The sequence below is a fragment of the Rhinoraja longicauda genome, chromosome 19 (assembly GCF_053455715.1).
Source record: "Rhinoraja longicauda isolate Sanriku21f chromosome 19, sRhiLon1.1, whole genome shotgun sequence".
NCBI classification, from domain to species: domain Eukaryota; kingdom Metazoa; phylum Chordata; class Chondrichthyes; order Rajiformes; family Arhynchobatidae; genus Rhinoraja; species Rhinoraja longicauda.
Window position 1 is genome coordinate 1557363 of NC_135971.1, and position 18799 is coordinate 1576161.

The following is an 18799-nucleotide window of genomic DNA, read 5'->3' on the forward strand; positions in this document are numbered from 1 at the left end:
ACACACTAGGCCCGTACACTAGCACTATCCCACACATAAGGCCATTACACTAGCACTGTCCTGTACACTAGGCCCGTACACTAGCACTGTCCTGTACACTAGGCCCGTACATTAGCACTATCCTACACACTAGGCCCGTACACTAGCACTGTCCTACACACTAGGCCCGTACACTGGCACTATCCCACACACCAGGCCCGTACACTAGCACCATCCTACACACTAGGCCCGTACACTAGCAATATCCTGTACACTAGCACTATCCCACACACTAGGCCCGTATACTCGCACTATCCTACACACTAGGCCCGTATACTCGCACTATCCTACACACTAGGCCCGTACACTAGCACCATCCTACACACTAGGCCCGTACACTAGCACTGTCCTGTACACTAGGCCCGTACACTAGCACTGTCCTATACACTAGGCCCGTACACTAGCACTATCCTGTAGTCCTACACACTAGGCCCGTACACTAGCACTATCCTACACACTAGGCCCGTACACTAGCACTGTCCTACACACTAGGCCCCTACACTAGCTCTATCTTACACACTAGGCCCGTACACTAGCACTATCCTACACACTAGGCCCGTACACAAGCACTATCCTGCACACTAGGCCCGTACACTAGCACTATCCTACACACTAGGCCCGTACACTAGCACTATCCCACACACTAGGCCCGTACACTAGCACTATCCTACACACTAGGCCCGTACACTAGCACTATCCTACACACTAGGCCCATACACTAACACTATCCTACACACTAGGCCCGTACATTAGCACTATCCCACACACTAGGCCCGTACACTAGCACTGTCCTGTACACTAGGCCCGTACACTAGCACTGTCCTATACACTAGGCCCGTACACTAGCACTGTCCTGTACACTAGGCCCGTACACTAGCACTGTCCTGTACACTAGGCCCGTACACTAGCACTGTCCTATACACTAGGCCCGTACACTAGCACTGTCCTGTACACTAGGCCCGTACACTAGCACTGTCCTATACACTAGGCCCGTACACTAGCACTATCCTGTACACTAGGCCCGTACACTAGCACTATCCCATACGCTAGGCCCGTACACTAACACTATCCCACACACTAGGCCCGTACACTAGCACTAACCCACACATAAGGCCATTACACTAGCACTGTCCTGTACACTAGGCCCGTACACTAGCACTGTCCTGTACACTAGGCCCGTACATTAGCACTATCCTACACACTAGGCCCGTACACTAGCACTGTCCTACACACTAGGCCCGTACACTAGCACCATCCTACACACCAGGCCCGTACACTAGCACTATCCTGTACACTAGCACTATCCCACACACTAGGCCCGTACACTAGCACTATCCCACACACTAGGCCCGTATACTCGCACTATCCTACACACTAGGCCCGTATACCTGCACTATCCTACACACTAGGCCCGTACACTAGCACCATCCTACACACTAGGCCCGTACACTAGCACTGTCCTGTACACCAGGCCTGTACACCAGCACTATCCTGTAGTCCTACACACTAGGCCCGTACACTAGCACTATCCTACACACTAGGCCCGTACACTAGCACTGTCCTACACACTAGGCCCCTACACTAGCTCTATCTTACACACTAGGCCCGTACACTAGCACTGTCCTACACACTAGGCCCGTACACTAGCACTATCCCACACACTAGGCCCGTACACTAGCACTATCCTACACACTAGGCCCGTACACTAGCACTATCCTACACACTAGGCCCATACACTAACACTATCCTGCACACTAGGCCCGTACATTAGCACTATCCCACACACTAGGCCCGTACACTAGCACTGTCCTATACACTAGGCCCGTACACTAGCACTATCCTGTACACTAGGCCCGTACACTAGCACTATCCCATACGCTAGGCCCATACACTAACACTATCCCACACACTAGGCCCGTACACTAGCACTATCCCACACATAAGGCCATTACACTAGCACTGTCCTGTACACTAGGCCCGTACACTAGCACTGTCCTGTACACTAGGCCCGTACATTAGCACTATCCTACACACTAGGCCCGTACACTAGCACTGTCCTACACACTAGGCCCGTACACTAGCACTATCCCACACACCAGGCCCGTACACTAGCACCATCCTACACACTAGGCCCGTACACTAGCACTATCCTGTACACGAGCACTATCCCACACACTAGGCCCGTATACTCGCACTATCCTACACACTAGGCCCCATATACTCGCACTATCCTACACACTAGGCCCGTACACTAGCACCATCCTACACACTAGGCCCGTACACTAGCACTGTCCTGTACACTAGGCCCGTACACTAGCACTGTCCTATACACTAGGCCCGTACACTAGCACTATCCTGTAGTCCTACACACTAGGCCCGTACACTAGCACTATCCTACACACTAGGCCCGTACACTAGCACTGTCCTACACACTAGGCCCCTACACTAGCTCTATCTTACACACTAGGCCCGTACACTAGCACTATCCTACACACTAGGCCCGTACACAAGCACTATCCTGCACACTAGGCCCGTACACTAGCACTATCCTACACACTAGGCCCGTACACTAGCACTATCCCACACACTAGGCCCGTACACTAGCACTATCCTACACACTAGGCCCGTACACTAGCACTATCCTACACACTAGGCCCATACACTAACACTATCCTACACACTAGGCCCGTACATTAGCACTATCCCACACACTAGGCCCGTACACTAGCACTGTCCTGTACACTAGGCCCGTACACTAGCACTGTCCTATACACTAGGCCCGTACACTAGCACTGTCCTGTACACTAGGCCCGTACACTAGCACTGTCCTGTACACTAGGCCCGTACACTAGCACTGTCCTATACACTAGGCCCGTACACTAGCACTGTCCTGTACACTAGGCCCGTACACTAGCACTGTCCTCTACACTAGGCCCGTACACTAGCACTATCCTGTACACTAGGCCCGTACACTAGCACTATCCCATACGCTAGGCCCGTACACTAACACTATCCCACACACTAGGCCCGTACACTAGCACTAACCCACACATAAGGCCATTACACTAGCACTGTCCTGTACACTAGGCCCGTACACTAGCACTGTCCTGTACACTAGGCCCGTACATTAGCACTATCCTACACACTAGGCCCGTACACTAGCACTGTCCTACACACTAGGCCCGTACACTAGCACTATCCGACACACCAGGCCCGTACACTAGCACCATCCTACACACCAGGCCCGTACACTAGCACTATCCTGTACACTAGCACTATCCCACACACTAGGCCCGTACACTAGCACTATCCCACACACTAGGCCCGTATACTCGCACTATCCTACACACTAGGCCCGTATACCTGCACTATCCTACACACTAGGCCCGTACACTAGCACCATCCTACACACTAGGCCCGTACACTAGCACTGTCCTGTACACCAGGCCTGTACACCAGCACTATCCTGTAGTCCTACACACTAGGCCCATACACTAGCACTATCCTACACACTAGGCCCGTACACTAGCACTGTCCTACACACTAGGCCCCTACACTAGCTCTATCTTACACACTAGGCCCGTACACTAGCACTGTCCTACACACTAGGCCCGTACACTAGCACTATCCCACACACTAGGCCCGTACACTAGCACTATCCTACACACTAGGCCCGTACACTAGCACTATCCTACACACTAGGCCCATACACTAACACTATCCTACACACTAGGCCCGTACATTAGCACTATCCCACACACTAGGCCCGTACACTAGCACTGTCCTGTACACTAGGCCCGTACACTAGCTCTGTCCTATACACTAGGCCCGTACACTAGCACTGTCCTGTACACTAGGCCCGTACACTAGCACTGTCCTGTACACTAGGCCCGTACACTAGCACTGTCCTATACACTAGGCCCGTACACTAGCACTGTCCTGTACACTAGGCCCGTACACTAGCACTGTCCTATACACTAGGCCCGTACACTAGCACTATCCTGTACACTAGGCCCGTACACTAGCACTATCCCATACGCTAGGCCCGTACACTAACACTATCCCACACACTAGGCCCGTACACTAGCACTATCCCACACATAAGGCCATTACACTAGCACTGTCCTGTACACTAGGCCCGTACACTAGCACTGTCCTGTACACTAGGCCCGTACATTAGCACTATCCTACACACTAGGCCCGTACACTAGCACTGTCCTACACACTAGGCCCGTACACTAGCACTATCCGACACACCAGGCCCGTACACTAGCACCATCCTACACACCAGGCCCGTACACTAGCACTATCCTGTACACTAGCACTATCCCACACACTAGGCCCGTACACTAGCACTATCCCACACACTAGGCCCGTATACTCGCACTATCCTACACACTAGGCCCGTATACCTGCACTATCCTACACACTAGGCCCGTACACTAGCACCATCCTACACACTAGGCCCGTACACTAGCACTGTCCTGTACACCAGGCCTGTACACCAGCACCATCCTGTAGTCCTACACACTAGGCCCGTACACTAGCACTATCCTACACACTAGGCCCGTACACTAGCACTGTCTTACACACTAGGCCCCTACACTAGCTCTATCTTACACACTAGGCCCGTACACTAGCACTATCCTACACACTAGGCCCGTACACTAGCACTGTCCTACACACTAGGCCCGTACACTAGCTCTATCTTACACTCTAGGCCCGTACACTAACACTATAGAAACATAGAAAATAGGTGCAGGAGGAGGCCATTCGGCCCTTCGAGCCTGCACCGCCATTCAATATGATCATGGCTGATCATCCAACTCAGTATCCCGTACCTGCCTTCTCTCCATACCCCCTGATCCCTTTAGCCACAAGGGCCACTCCCTCTTAAATATAGCCAATGAACTGGCCTCAACTACCTTCTGTGGCAGAGAATTCCACAGATTCACCACTCTCTGTGTGAAAAAAATAAACCTTTCTCATCTCGGTCCTAAAAGACTTCCCCCTTATCCTTAAACTGTGACCCCTTGTTCTGGACTTCCCCAACATCGGGAACAATCTTCCTGCATCTAGCCTGTCCAACACCTTAAGAATTTTGTAAGTTTCTATAAGATCCCCCCTCAATCTTCTAAATTCCAGCGAGTACAAGCCGAGTCTATCCAGTCTTTCTTCATATGAAAGTCCTGCCATCCCAGGAATCAATCTGGTGAACCTTCTCGGTACTCCCTCTATAGCAAGAATGTCTTTCCTCAGATTGGGAGACCACAACTGTACGCAATACTCCAGGTGTGGTCTCACCAATGCCCTATACAACTGCTGCAGAACCTCCCTGCTCCTATAGTCAAATCCCCTCGCTATGAATGCCAACATACCATTCGCTTTCTTCACTGCCTGCTGCACCTGCATGCCTACTTTCAATGACTGGCGTACCACGACACCCAGGTCTCGTTGCATCTCCCCTTCTCCTAATCGGCCACCATTCAGATAATAGTCTGCTTTCCTGTTCTTGCCACCAAAGTGGATAACCTCACATTTATCCACATTATACTGCATCTGCCATGCATTTGCCCACTCACCTAATCTATCCAAGTCACGTTGCAGCCTCCTAGCATCCTCCTCACAGCTAACACTGCCCCCCAGCTTCGTGTCATCCGCAAACTTGGAGATGTTGCATTCAATTCCCTCGTCCAAATCATTAATATATATTGTAAATAGCTGGGGTCCCAGCACTGAGCCTTGCGGTACCCCACTAGTCACTGCCTGCCATTCTGAAAAGGACCCGTTTATTCCTACTCTTTGCTTCCTGTCTGCCAGCCAGTTCTCAATCCACATCAATACTGAACCCACAATACCGTGTGCTTTAAGTTTGCATACTAATCTCTTATGTGGGACCTTGTCGAAGGCCTTTTGGAAGTCCAGATATAACACATCCACTGGTTCTCCCTTATCCACTCTACTAGTTACATCCTCTACTAGTTTACCTTTCATAAATCCATGCTGACTTTGTCCAATGATTTCACCACTTTCCAAATATGCTGCTATCCCATCTTTAATAACTGACTCGAACATTTTCCCCACTATCCCACACATTAGGCCCGTACACTAGCACTATCCTACATACTAGGCCCGTACACTAGCACCATCCTACACACTAGGTCCGTATACTGGCACTATCCTACACACTAGGCCCGTACACTAACACTATCCTGTACACTAGCACTATCCTACACACTAGGCCCGTACACCAGCACTATCCTACACACTAGGCCCGTACACCAGCACTATCCTACACACTAGGCCCGTACACTAGCACTATCCTACACACTAGGCCCGTATACTGGCACTATCCTACATACTAGGCCCGTACACTAACACTATCCTGTACACTAGCACTATCCTACACACTAGGCCCGTACACCAGCACTATCCTACACACTAGGCCTGTACACCAGCACTATTCTACACACTAGGCCCGTACACCAGCACTATCCTACACACTAGGCCCGTACACCAGCACTATCCTACACACTAGGCCCATACACTAGCACTATCCCACACACTAGGCCCGTACACCAGCACTATCCTACACACTAGGCCCGTACACTAGCACTATCCCACACACTAGGCCCGTACACTAGCACTATCCTGTACACTAGCACTATCCTACACACTAGGCCCGTACACCAGCACTATCCTACACACTCGGCCCGTACACTAGCACTGTCCTGTACACTAGGCCCGTACACTAGCACTATCCTACACACTAGGCCCGTATACTAGCACTATCCTACACATCAGGCCCGTACACTAGCACTATCCTATACACTAGGCCCGTACACTAGCACTATCCTACACACTAGGCCCGTACACTAGCACTGTCCTACACACTAGGCCCGTACACTAACACTATCCTGTACACTAGGCCCGTACACTAGCACTATCCTACACACTAGGCCCGTACACTAGCACTATCCTACACACTAGGCCCGTACACTAACACTATCCTACACACTAGGCCCGTACACTAACACTATCCTGTACACTAACACTATCCTACACACTAGGCCCATACACTAACACTATCCTACACACTGGGAGCAATTTACAATTTACGGAAGCTAATTAACCTACAAACCTGCACGTCTTTTGAGTGTGGGAGGAAACCGGAGCACCCGGAGAAAACCCAGGCAGGTCACGGGGAGAACGTGCAAACTCCGTACAGACAGCGCCCGTAGTCAGGATTGAACCCGGGTCTCCGACGCTGTAAGGCAGCAGCTCCACCTGCTGCGCCACCGTGCCGCGCTTTAGTGTGAGGCTCCAGGGAGGTGGGTCTATATTGCCCCTATATTGGCAATACCACTCCGAGAAAGACGCTTGCGACTCTCCCTCACTCCTCTCCCTCCCCCCCTCCCTCCCTCTCCCCCTCCCTCTCCCCCTCCCCCCTCGCTCTCCCCCCTCCCTCTCCCCTCTCCCCCTCCCTCTCCCCCCTCCCTCTCCCCCCTCCCCCTCCCTCCCTCTCCCCCTCCCTCTCCCCCCTCCCTCTCCCTCTCCCTCTCCCCCTCCCTCCCTCTCCCCCTCCCTCTCCCCCCTCCTTCCCTCTCCCTCTCCCCCCTCTCCCCCCCTGACCCTGATCCATTTGTGTGTCTCGCTGTGTGCTGTTGTGACCTGAGGGAAGGGGTGCCAGACGTCACCAACCTGCAACACTCCACCTACTCCCCCTCTCCCCCCTCCCTCTCCCCCCTCCCCCCTCTCCCCCCTCCCTCCCTCTCCCCCTCCCTCCCCTCGCTCTCCCCTGACCCTGATCCATTTGTGTGTCTCGCTGTGTGCTGTTGTGACCTGAGGGAAGGGGTGCCAGACGTCACCAACCTGCCACACAATCTCTTGCAGCCTTTACAACGTGGTTCCGGGTGGTCGCAGGGGTTGGTTGCATCTTCAGTTTAATGATGATCCTCTATATTGCGATACTGTTCCTCAACCCAGATCCAAACCAGCCATCCACATTCGGACACAACAGTAAGTATAAAGTCGTTGCCATGTTGTTGCCGTCCCCTTCCCCTGCAGGCTGGTTTACTATATTGTCACATGTACCGAGCGAGGTGCAGTGTAGAGCTTTAGTTGTGAAAGAAGGAACTGCAGATGCTGGATTAAACCGAAGGTAGACACAGAGTGCTGGAGTAACTCAGCGGGTCAGGCAGCATCTGTGGAGAACATGGATAGGTGACGTTTCACAGAGTGCTGGAGTAACTCAGCGGGTCAGGCAGCATCTGTGGAGAACATGGATAGGTGACGTTTCACAGAGTGCTGGAGTAACTCAGCGGGTCAGGCAGCATCTGTGGAGAACATGGATAGGTGACGTTTCACAGAGTGCTGGAGTAACTCAGCGGGTCAGGCAGCATCTGTGGAGAGAAGGAATGGGTGATGTTTCAGGTTGAGACCCTTCTTCAGACTGTTTCGGGATAAGGGAAACGAGATATAGATGGTGATGTGGGGAGATAAAGAACAATAAATGAAATATATATTAAAAAGTAATGATGATAAAGCAAACAGGCCGTTGTAAGCTGTTTGTAGAATGAAAGCTGGTGCAACTTGGGTGGGAGAGGAACAGAGAGAGAGGGAATGCCGGGGCTACCTGAAGTGAGAGAAATCAATATTCATACCGCTGGGCTGTGAGCTGCCCAAGCGAAATATGAGATGCTGTTCCTCCAATTTGTGTTTAGCCTCACTCTGACAATGGAGGAGACTGAGGACAGAAAGGTCTGTGTAGGAATGTGAAGGAGAATTAAAGTGTCCAGCAACTGAGTGATCAGGTTGGTTCACGCGGGCTGAGCGAAGGTGTTCAGTGAAACGATCGCCTGTCTGTGTTTGGTCTCGCTGATGTATAAGAGCCCGCATCTTGAACAAAGGATACAGTAGGCGAGATTGGAGGAGGTGCAAGTGAACCTCTGCCTGTCGGGGACTGTCGGGGTCCCTGGACAGAGTTGAGGGAGGAGGTATAGTGACAGGTGATGCATCTTCTGCGGTTGCAGGGGAAGGTACCTGGGGAGGGGGTGGTTTGGGTGGGAAGGAATGAGTTAACCAGGGAGTTGCAGAGGGAACGGTCTCTGCGGAAGGCGGGAAGGGGTGGAGATGGGGAAATGTGGCTAGTGGTGGGATCCCGTTGGAGGTGACGGAACTTTTGGAGGATTATGTGTTGTATGCGAAGGCTGATGGACTGGAAGGTAAGGACTAGGGGGACTCTGTCTTTGTTACAACTAGGGGGAGGGGGAACAAGGGTGGAGCTGCGGGGTACCAAGGAGACACAAGTGAGGGTCTCCTCTGTGATGGGAGAGGGGAACCCCCATTCCCTAAAGAATTAGGACCTCCCGGATATCCTAGTATGGAACACCTCATCCTGGGAGCAAATGCGGCGTAGACGGAGGAATTGGGAGAAGGGGATAGAGTCTTTGCAGGAAGCAGGGTGGGAAGAAGTGTAGTCGGGATAGTTGTGGCAGTCAGTGGGTTTGTAATAGATGTCAGTCAATAGTCTATTTCTTGTGATGGAGACTATGAGATCAAGAAAGGGGAGGGAGGAGTCAGAGATGGTCCAAGTAAATATGAGTGCAGGATGGACATTGGTGACGTTGATGAAGTCCATGAGTTGTGCAAAGGTGCAGGAGGTAGCACCGATACAGTCGTCAATGTAACAGAGATGGAGTTTGTGGATAGGCCAGTGTATGCCTGTGCTTTAGTGATGTCTTTTATCCTGTCAGTGGAAAGACTGTACATGACTGTAATCAAGCTGTCCACAGTGTACAGCTACTGTAGGAGCAGAGGTTTAACAGTGTACAGTGTACAGCTGGTGTGGGAGCAGAGGTTTAACAGTGCACAGTGTACAGTGTACAGCTGCTGTGGGAGCAGAGGTTTAACAGTGTACAGTCTACAGCTACTGTAGAAGCAGAGGTTTAACAGTGTACAGTGTACAGTGTACAGCTGCTGTGGGAGCAGAGGTTTAACAGTGTACAGTGTACAGCTGGTGTAGGAGCAGACGTTTAACAGTGTACAGTGTACAGTGTACAGCTGCTGTGGGAGCAGAGGTTTAACAGTGTACAGTGTACAGCTGGTGTAGGAGCAGAGGTTTAACAGTGTACAGTGTACAGCTGCTGTAGGAGCAGTTTAACAGTGTATAATGTACAGTGTACAGCTGCTGTGGGAGCAGTTTAACAGTGTAGTGTACAGCTGGTGTAGGAGCAGAGGTTTAACAGTGCACAGTGTACAGTTGCTGTGGGAGCAGTTTCACAGTGTACAGTGCACAGTGTACAGCTGGTGTGGGAGCAGAGGTTTAACAGTGTACAGTGTACAGCTGGTGTGGGAGCAGAGGTTTAAAAGAGTGCAACGATTCCAATGAATGATTGCCGATGCATTGTGGGACCAGCGTGCAGAGAGTGCCCGTGTTGGGCGCCATCACACAGCGCTGACATATAGGTTCACAGCAGCAGAATGAGGCCATTGGGCCCATCGAGTCTGCTCCGCCCATCGTGGCTGATCCATCCTCCCCTCTCAACCCACCCTCACCCTCACCCCGTGACACCCTCACCCCGTGACACCCTCACCCCATAACCCGTGACACCCTCACCCCGTGACACCCTCACCCTGTGACACCCTCACCCCATGACACCCTCACCCCGTGACACCCTCACCCCATAACCCGTGACACCCTCACCCCGTGACACCCTCACCCTGTGACACCCTCACCCCATGACACCCTCACCTTGTGACACCCTCACCCCGTGACACCCTCACCCCCCCTCCCACCCTCACCCCCCCCACCCTCACCCCCTCCCTCCCACCCTCACCCCCCCCACCCTCACCCCATAACCCGTGACACCCTCACCCCCCCTCCCACCCTCACCCCGTGACACCCTCACCCCATAACCCGTGACACCCTCACCCATCATGAGCCTGTCAATGTCTGCTCCAAAAGCAGCCAATGACTTGGTCTCCACCGCCATCTGTGGCAATGAATCCCACAGACGTCACCCCCCAGACCAAAAATACCCCTCCCCATCTCCCCACCAAAGACACGCACTCCCACTCTGCCCCACACACTCCCACCCTCACCCCCCCACACACTCCCACCCTCACCCCCCCACACACTCCCACTCTGCCCCACACACTCCCACTCTGCCCCACACACTCCCACTCTGCCCCACACACTCCCACTCTGCCCCACACTCTCCCACCCTCACCCCCCCCCACACACTCCCACTCTGCCCCACACACTCCCACTCTGCCCCACACACTCCCACCAGCGGAAACATCTTCTCCACATCCACTCCAGCCCTGGGTCAGGGGGTGATTACGCGACAATGATTTGCTTTGTGATCCCCGGTTCTCAGGACATGGTGGGGCTTGGAGATTCAGGCAGAGTGTGGAACGTTCTCCTTGCTGGGGAAGTGGAGCACCAGCGTTCCTTGTGCTTCAGGAATGGCAATGTCACATCATCATTCCCAACATGAGTGGCTGGGGGGAATTGGGGACATTGGGAACTGCAGATGCTGGAATGTGGTGTCGAGGTTCCCCAACACTTTGTGTTAAAGTTCAGATGAATGATTTCATTGCCTTGCAGATCAGAGTTGCATCATGTATCTCCTGGGACCTGTATCAATGTTCCTTCCATCCGTGCTGCTCTACAAAGCTGCAGATATTGGTGAGTCTATCATGGCAGTGACAGCCAAACAGTGAATGAGTGAACAGGTCAAACCTACCATCTCAGAGTAGCTCAGTGTTAAACGCCCAGAGACCAGATGAGTGAAAGCTGGTGCCTTGTTAATCTTTCACACTGTCTCTGTGGTGCTCAGTTTAATATTGCCAGCTGCAGTTTTGAGCTTGGTGTTACATAGAAACATAGAAAATAGATGCAGGAGGAGACAATTCGGCCCTTCGAGCCAGCACCGCCATTCATTGTGATCATGGCTGATCATCCACAATCAGTAACCTGTGCCCAACCTCTCCCCATATCCCTTGATTTCACTAGCCCCCAGAGCTCTATCGAGCTCCATCTTAAATTTATCCAGTGATTTGGCCTCCACTGCCCCCTGTGGCAGAGAATTCCACAAATTCACAACTCTCTGGGTGAAAAAGTTCCTTCTCACCTCAGTTTTAAAAGGCCTCCCCTTTATTCTAAGACTGTGTGGCCCCTGGTTCTGGACTCCCCCAACATTGGGAACATTTTTCCTGCATCTAGCTTGTCCAGTCCTTTTATAATTTTGTACGTCTCTATAAGATCCCCTCTCATCCTTCTAAACTCCAGTGAATGCAAGCCCAGTCTTTCCAATCTTTCCTCATACGACAGTCCCGCCATCCCAGGGATCAATCTGGTGAACCTACGCTGCACTGCCTCAATTACAAGGATGACTGTCCAGTGTGGTCACTGAGGTTACAGTCATTGTGTTTATAACCTGTACTGTTTGACAGTGTGGATGGTCTATACGCTACTAATTAAACTGTCACTATATTCATAATCATATCCTTTAACATTGCTGGTATGTATTTAATATTTGGAACTCTCAGCAGTGTCTGTACGTGTGTGAACAGTAGTGAACACAGGTGTGTTCACTGACACTGTGTGTGTGTGTGTGTGTGCTGCAGTGAGCACAGGTATGTTCACCTACATTGTGTGTGGGCTGTAGTGAACACAGGTGTGTTCACCGACACTGTGTGTGTGTGCTGTAGTGAGCACAGGTGTGTTCACCGACACTGTGTGTGTGCTGCAGTGAGCACAGGTGTGTTCACCTACACTGTGTGTGGGCAGTAGTGAACACAGGTGTGTTCACCGACACTGTGTGTGTGTGTGTGCTGTAGTGAGCACAGGTGTGTTCACCGACACTGTGTGTGTGTGTGTGTGTGCTGTAGTGAGCACAGGTGTGTTCACCTACACTGTGTGTGGGCAGCAGTGAGCACAGGTGTGTTCACCTACACTGTGTGTGGGCAGTAGTGAGCACAGGTATGTTCACCTACACTGTGTGTGGGCAGTAGTGAGCACAGGTATGTTCACCGGCACTGTGTGTGTGTGCGCTGCAGTGTGCTGTAGTGAGCATAGGTGTGTTCACCTACACTGTGTGTTTATGCTGTAGTGTGCTGTAGTTATCACAGGTATAGAAACTAGGTGCAGGAGTAGGCCATTCGTCCCTTCGAGCCTGTACGCACCGCCATTCAATATGGTCATGGCTGATCATCCAACTCAGTATCCCGTACCTGCCTTCTCTCCATACCCCCTGATCCCTTTAGCCACAAGGGCCACATCTAACTCCCTCTTAAATATAGCCAATGAACTGGCCTCAACTACCTTCTGTGGCAGAGAATTCCACAGACTCACCACTCTCTGTGTGAAGAAATGTTTTCTCATCTCGGTCAATAGACAATAGACAATAGACAATAGACAATAAAAGACTTCCCCCTTATCCTTAAACTGTGACCCCTATGTTCACCTACACTGTGTGTTTGTGCTGTAGTGAACACAGGTGTGTTCACCTACACTGTGTGTGAACTGTAGTGAGCACAGGTGTGTTCACCTACACTGTGTGTTTGTGCTGTAGTGAGCACAGGTGTGTTCACCTACACTGTGTGTGTGTGTGGGCTGTAGTGAGCACAGGTGTGTTCACCTACACTGTGTGTGTGTGGGCTGTAGTGAGCACAGGTGTGTTCACCTACACTGTGTGGGCTGTAGTGAGCACAGGTGTGTTCACCTACACTGTGTGTGTGTGGGCTGTAGTGAGCACAGGTGTGTTCACCTACACTGTGTGTGGGCTGTAGTGAGCACAGGTGTGTTCACCTACACTGTGTGTGTGTGGGCTGTAGTGAACACAGGAGTGACCTGTAGTGATGTGGATGGGCCAAGCTGTTGTCCTTGACTCCACTTGTACCCTTGTGTTCCCCACCAGCCCAGCATTGCCAGTATTCAACCCAACGGCTGATCACTCGGGGAATTATAGCCAGCTTTGTCTACGTCTTCCCCGTATTGGTGTTTGCACTCTTTTACACCATGCACGGTAAGTGGCAATACATGGGGTAGGGGGGGTGGGTGGGGGTGGGGGAGTAGAGCAGGTCAGGGGGTGGGTGGGGGTTGGGGGGGGGTGGGGGGGAGGAGTAGAGCAGGTCAGGGGGTGGGTGGGGGTTTGGGGGGGGGTTGGGGGGGATGGGGGGGAGTAGAGCAGGTCAGGGGGTGGGTGGGGGTTGGGTGGGGGTTGGGGGGGTGGGGGGGAGAGTAGAGCAGGTCAGGGGGTGGGTGGGGGTTGGTTGGGGGGGGTGGGGGGGATGGGTGGGAGAGTAGAGCAGGTCAGGGGGTGGGTGGGGGAGTAGAGCAGGTCAGGGGGTGGGGGGGGTTGGGTAGGGGGGGGAGTAGAGCAGGTCAGGGGTGGGGGGGGGGGGTTGAGGGGGGTGGGGGGTAGAGCGGGTCAGGGGGAGTGGGTGTAGATGGGCGGTGGGTGTACTCCCCTCTCTCCCCATCTCCCTCTCCCCCCTCTCCCCTCTCTCCCCTCCTCCCTCTCCCCTCCCCCTCTCCCCTCTCCCATCTCCCCTCTCCCCTCTCCCCTCTCCCCTCTCCCCCTCCCCTCCTCTCCCCCCCCTCCCCCCTCCCCCATCCTCTGACCTGCTGCTCACTAGTTCATCACTGACCGCCCATCTCCTTCCTTCCTTCCTTCCTTCCTTCCAGTTCTGATGCACCTTGACCCTCAAATCAAACTGAAGCAGATCAAGCGTGTCAGTGCGTCGAGCTGAGGCGAGGGGAGGTGCCATGGGAAGGCAGACCAGGTGCCTGGGGTTGGGCGACTGTGACCCTACACTGGGCCTCATTGTGTTGTGGAGTTTGACAGTCTGTTGCTCCAGTTAGCTTGGCTCAGGCCCTGCTTGTCCTTGTGCAGAGTCTGGGTTTCAGCTTCATTGTCCGTGTGTCCCCGTGTCCTGCACAGAGGTGTGCGAGTAGTGGTGGGCTGGGGTGGGGTGTGTGTGAGTAATGGTCACTCAGCTACCACACACTGGGCTGGGGTGGGCTGGGACGGGCTGGGCTGGGCTGGGGTGTGTGTGAGTAATGGTTACTCGGCTACAGATGGTCACGGCTACCACACACTGGGGTGGGCTGGGACGGGCTGGGGTGGCGTGGGGTGTGGTGGGGTGGGATGGGATGGGATGGGATGGGGTGGGGTGGGGTGGGGTGGGGTGGGACGGGACGGGCTGGGGTGGGCTGGGATGGGATGGGGTGGGCTGGGGTGGAGTGGGATGGGGTGGGATGGGCTGGGGCGGGGTGGGATGGGATGGGGTGGGGTGGGGTGGGGTGCGTGTGAGTAGTGGTCACTCAGCTACCACACACTGGGCTGGGGTGGGCTGGGCTGGGGTGTGTGTGAGTAATGGTCACTCGGCTACAGATGGTCACGGCTACCACACACGGGTGGGCTGGGACGGGCTGGGGTGGGATGGGACGGGATGGGACGGGATGGGGTGGGCTGGGGTGAGTAGTGGTCACTCAGGTACCACACACTGGGGTGGGGGGGTGCGTGTGCACACGGACAATGATGAGCACTCCCTGAAACTCTGCCATGTACACGTTCTTTGTATTCATTAAAGGAAGCTGCCAGGCCCACACTCTGTGAAACTTTACAGTGCAGACACAGGCCTTTCGGCCCACCAGGTCCGTGCTGACCTGCGGTCGCCCCGTAATCTAACACGACCCGACACGCAGTTGGGACAATTTACAATTTTACGGAAGTCAACTAACCTACAAACCCACGTCTTTGGAATGTGGGAGGAAACCGGAGCGCCCGGAGAAACCCCACGGGGAGAACGTAACAAACTCCGTACAGACAGCACCCGTGGTCATGATGGAACCCGGGTACCTGGCGCTGTGAGGCAGCAGCTCTACCCGCTGCACCACCGTGCCGAGAGGATGGTGACTGGGAACGATTGTGTGGGGCGTCGGGGGGTGGGAAGAGCAACTGGGGGCACAGTGTTACCCTCACGGGACGATTGTTGCCCCTGGCCCCCGCCCCTCGGTCCCCCGCCCCTCAGTCCCCCGCCCCTCAATCCCTCGTCCCTCAATCCCTCGTCCCCCGCCCCTGAGTCCCCCGCCCCTGAGTCCCCCGCCCAGGGCCGTTTTTACAGCATTATGGGCCCCCGGGCAAAGCGGTGTACTGGGGCCCCTACCGTTACTCTCCCCCACCCCCCTTTCCCTACCAGCCCCCCCCTGTCGTGCCGGCGAAAAGCACTTACCGAAAAGCGCTTAGCGATGGACTTAGGGTGCTACATTGTTGCGAAAAGCACTTACAGATCGCTCTGAGAAGTACTTCGGGACCGAAAATGTTGCGAAAAAAGCACTTATTGAACCTACATTTTTAAAGTAATATTTATTAATTGCAAGTCACTTAACATACACAGATCAGCATGGGGCCCCTATGCTCGTGGGGCCCCGGGCAAGTGCCCATCAGGCCCATGCGTTAAGACGGCCCTGCCCCCGCCCCTCAGTCCCCCGCCCCTCAGTCCCCCGCCCCTCAGTCCCCCGCCCCTCAGTCCCCCGCCCCTCAGTCCCCCGCCCCTCAGTCCCCCGCCCCTCAGTCCCCCGCCCCTCAGTCCCCCGCCCCTCAGTCCCCCGCCCCTCAGTCCCCCGCCCCTCAGTCCCCCGCCCCTCAGTCCCCCGCCCCTCAGTCCCCCGCCCCTCAGTCCCCCGCCCCTCAGTCCCCCGCCCCTCAGTCCCCCGCCCCTCAGTCCCCCGCCCCTCAGTCCCCCGCCCCTCAGTCCCCCGCCCCTCAGTCCCCCGCCCCTCAGTCCCCCCGCCCCTCAGTCCCCCGCCCCTCAGTCCCCCGCCCCTCAGTCCCCCGCCCCTCAGTCCCCCGCCCCTCAGTCCCCCGCCCCTCAGTCCCCCGCCCCTCAGTCCCCCGCCCCTCAGTCCCCCGCCCCTCAGTCCCCCGCCCCTCAGTCCCCCCTTGTGCAGGTGTGAGCCCGCCCAGGTGTGACCCCCGCCCAGGTGTGAGCCCCGCCCAGGTGTGAGCCCCCCCCAGGTGTGATCCTCGCCCAGGTGTGAGCCCCGCCCAGGTGTGGCTCCCGCACAGGTGTGAACCCCGCCCAGGTGTGAGCCCCGCCCAGGTGTGAGCCTCGCCCAGGTGTGACCCCCGCCCAGGTGTGACCCCGCCCAGGTGTGACCTCGCCCATCGAGGGGCGCCCCCTTAGCGGCAAATCCCACCCGACGACCGGATCGCGCCCTCCTCCCTCACACACGCAATCTCACACACTCACACTACCTCTCTCACACTCTCACACACTCACACTACCTCTCTCACACACTCACACACTAGCACACTCACACTACCTCTCTCACACTCACACACTCACACTACCTCTCTCACACACACACTATCTCACACACTCACACTACCTCTCTCGCACACTCACACTATCTCACACACTCACACTACCTCTCACACTCTCACACTACCTCTCTCACACACTCACACTACCTCTCTCACACACTCACACTACCTCTCTCACACTCACACTATCTCACACACTCACACTACCTCTCTCACACTCTCACACACTCATTACCTCTCTCACACACACACTATCTCACACACTCACACTACCTCTCTCACACTCACAATACCTCTCTCACATACTCACACTACCTCTCACACTACCTCTCTCACACACTCACACTACCTCACACACTCACACAACCTCTCACACACTCACACAACCTCTCACACTCACACTACCTCACACACCCACACAACCTCTCTCACACACTCACACTACCTCTCTCACACACTCACACTATCTCACACACACTACCTCTCACACACTCACACTACCTCTCTCACACTCTCACACTACCTCTCTCACACTCGCAATACCTCTCTCACACACTCACACTACCTCACACACTCACACTACCTCTCTCACACTCACAATACCTCTCTCACACTCACAATACCTCCCTCACACACTCACACTACCTCACACACTCACATTACCTCTCTCACACACTCACACTATCTCACACACACTACCTCTCACACACTCACACAACCTCTCTCACACACTCACACTACCTCTCTCACACACTCACACTACCTCTCACACACTCACACTACCTCACACACTCACACTACCTCTCACACACTCACACTATCTCACACACACTACCTCTCACACACTCACACTACCTCTCTCTCACATGCAATCACACACACACACACAATCGTGCGCACACACACATATGCACGCAAGATCTCGCACACTCACGAACCCACACACAATCTCGCACACACACACAATCCCACACACTCACACCCACACCCACCCACACCCCCCCCACACACACACACAATCTCACACCCACACACACAATCCCACACACTCACACCCACACACACCCATCCCCCCCACACACACACACACACAATCCCACAATCACACACACACACCCACACCGACCCACACACCCTCCACCCACACACACACACTCAATCACACACACAATCACACACACACACAATCACACCCACACAGACACACACAAAATCACACCCACACACACGCACGCACACCCACACACACAATCACGCCCACACCCACCCACCCACGCACACACCCACCCACCCACACACACACAATCACTCACACACACACCCACACAGACACACACAATCACCCACACACACAATCACACACACACACACAATCACTCACACACCCACACACACACCCACACACACACCCACACAGACAC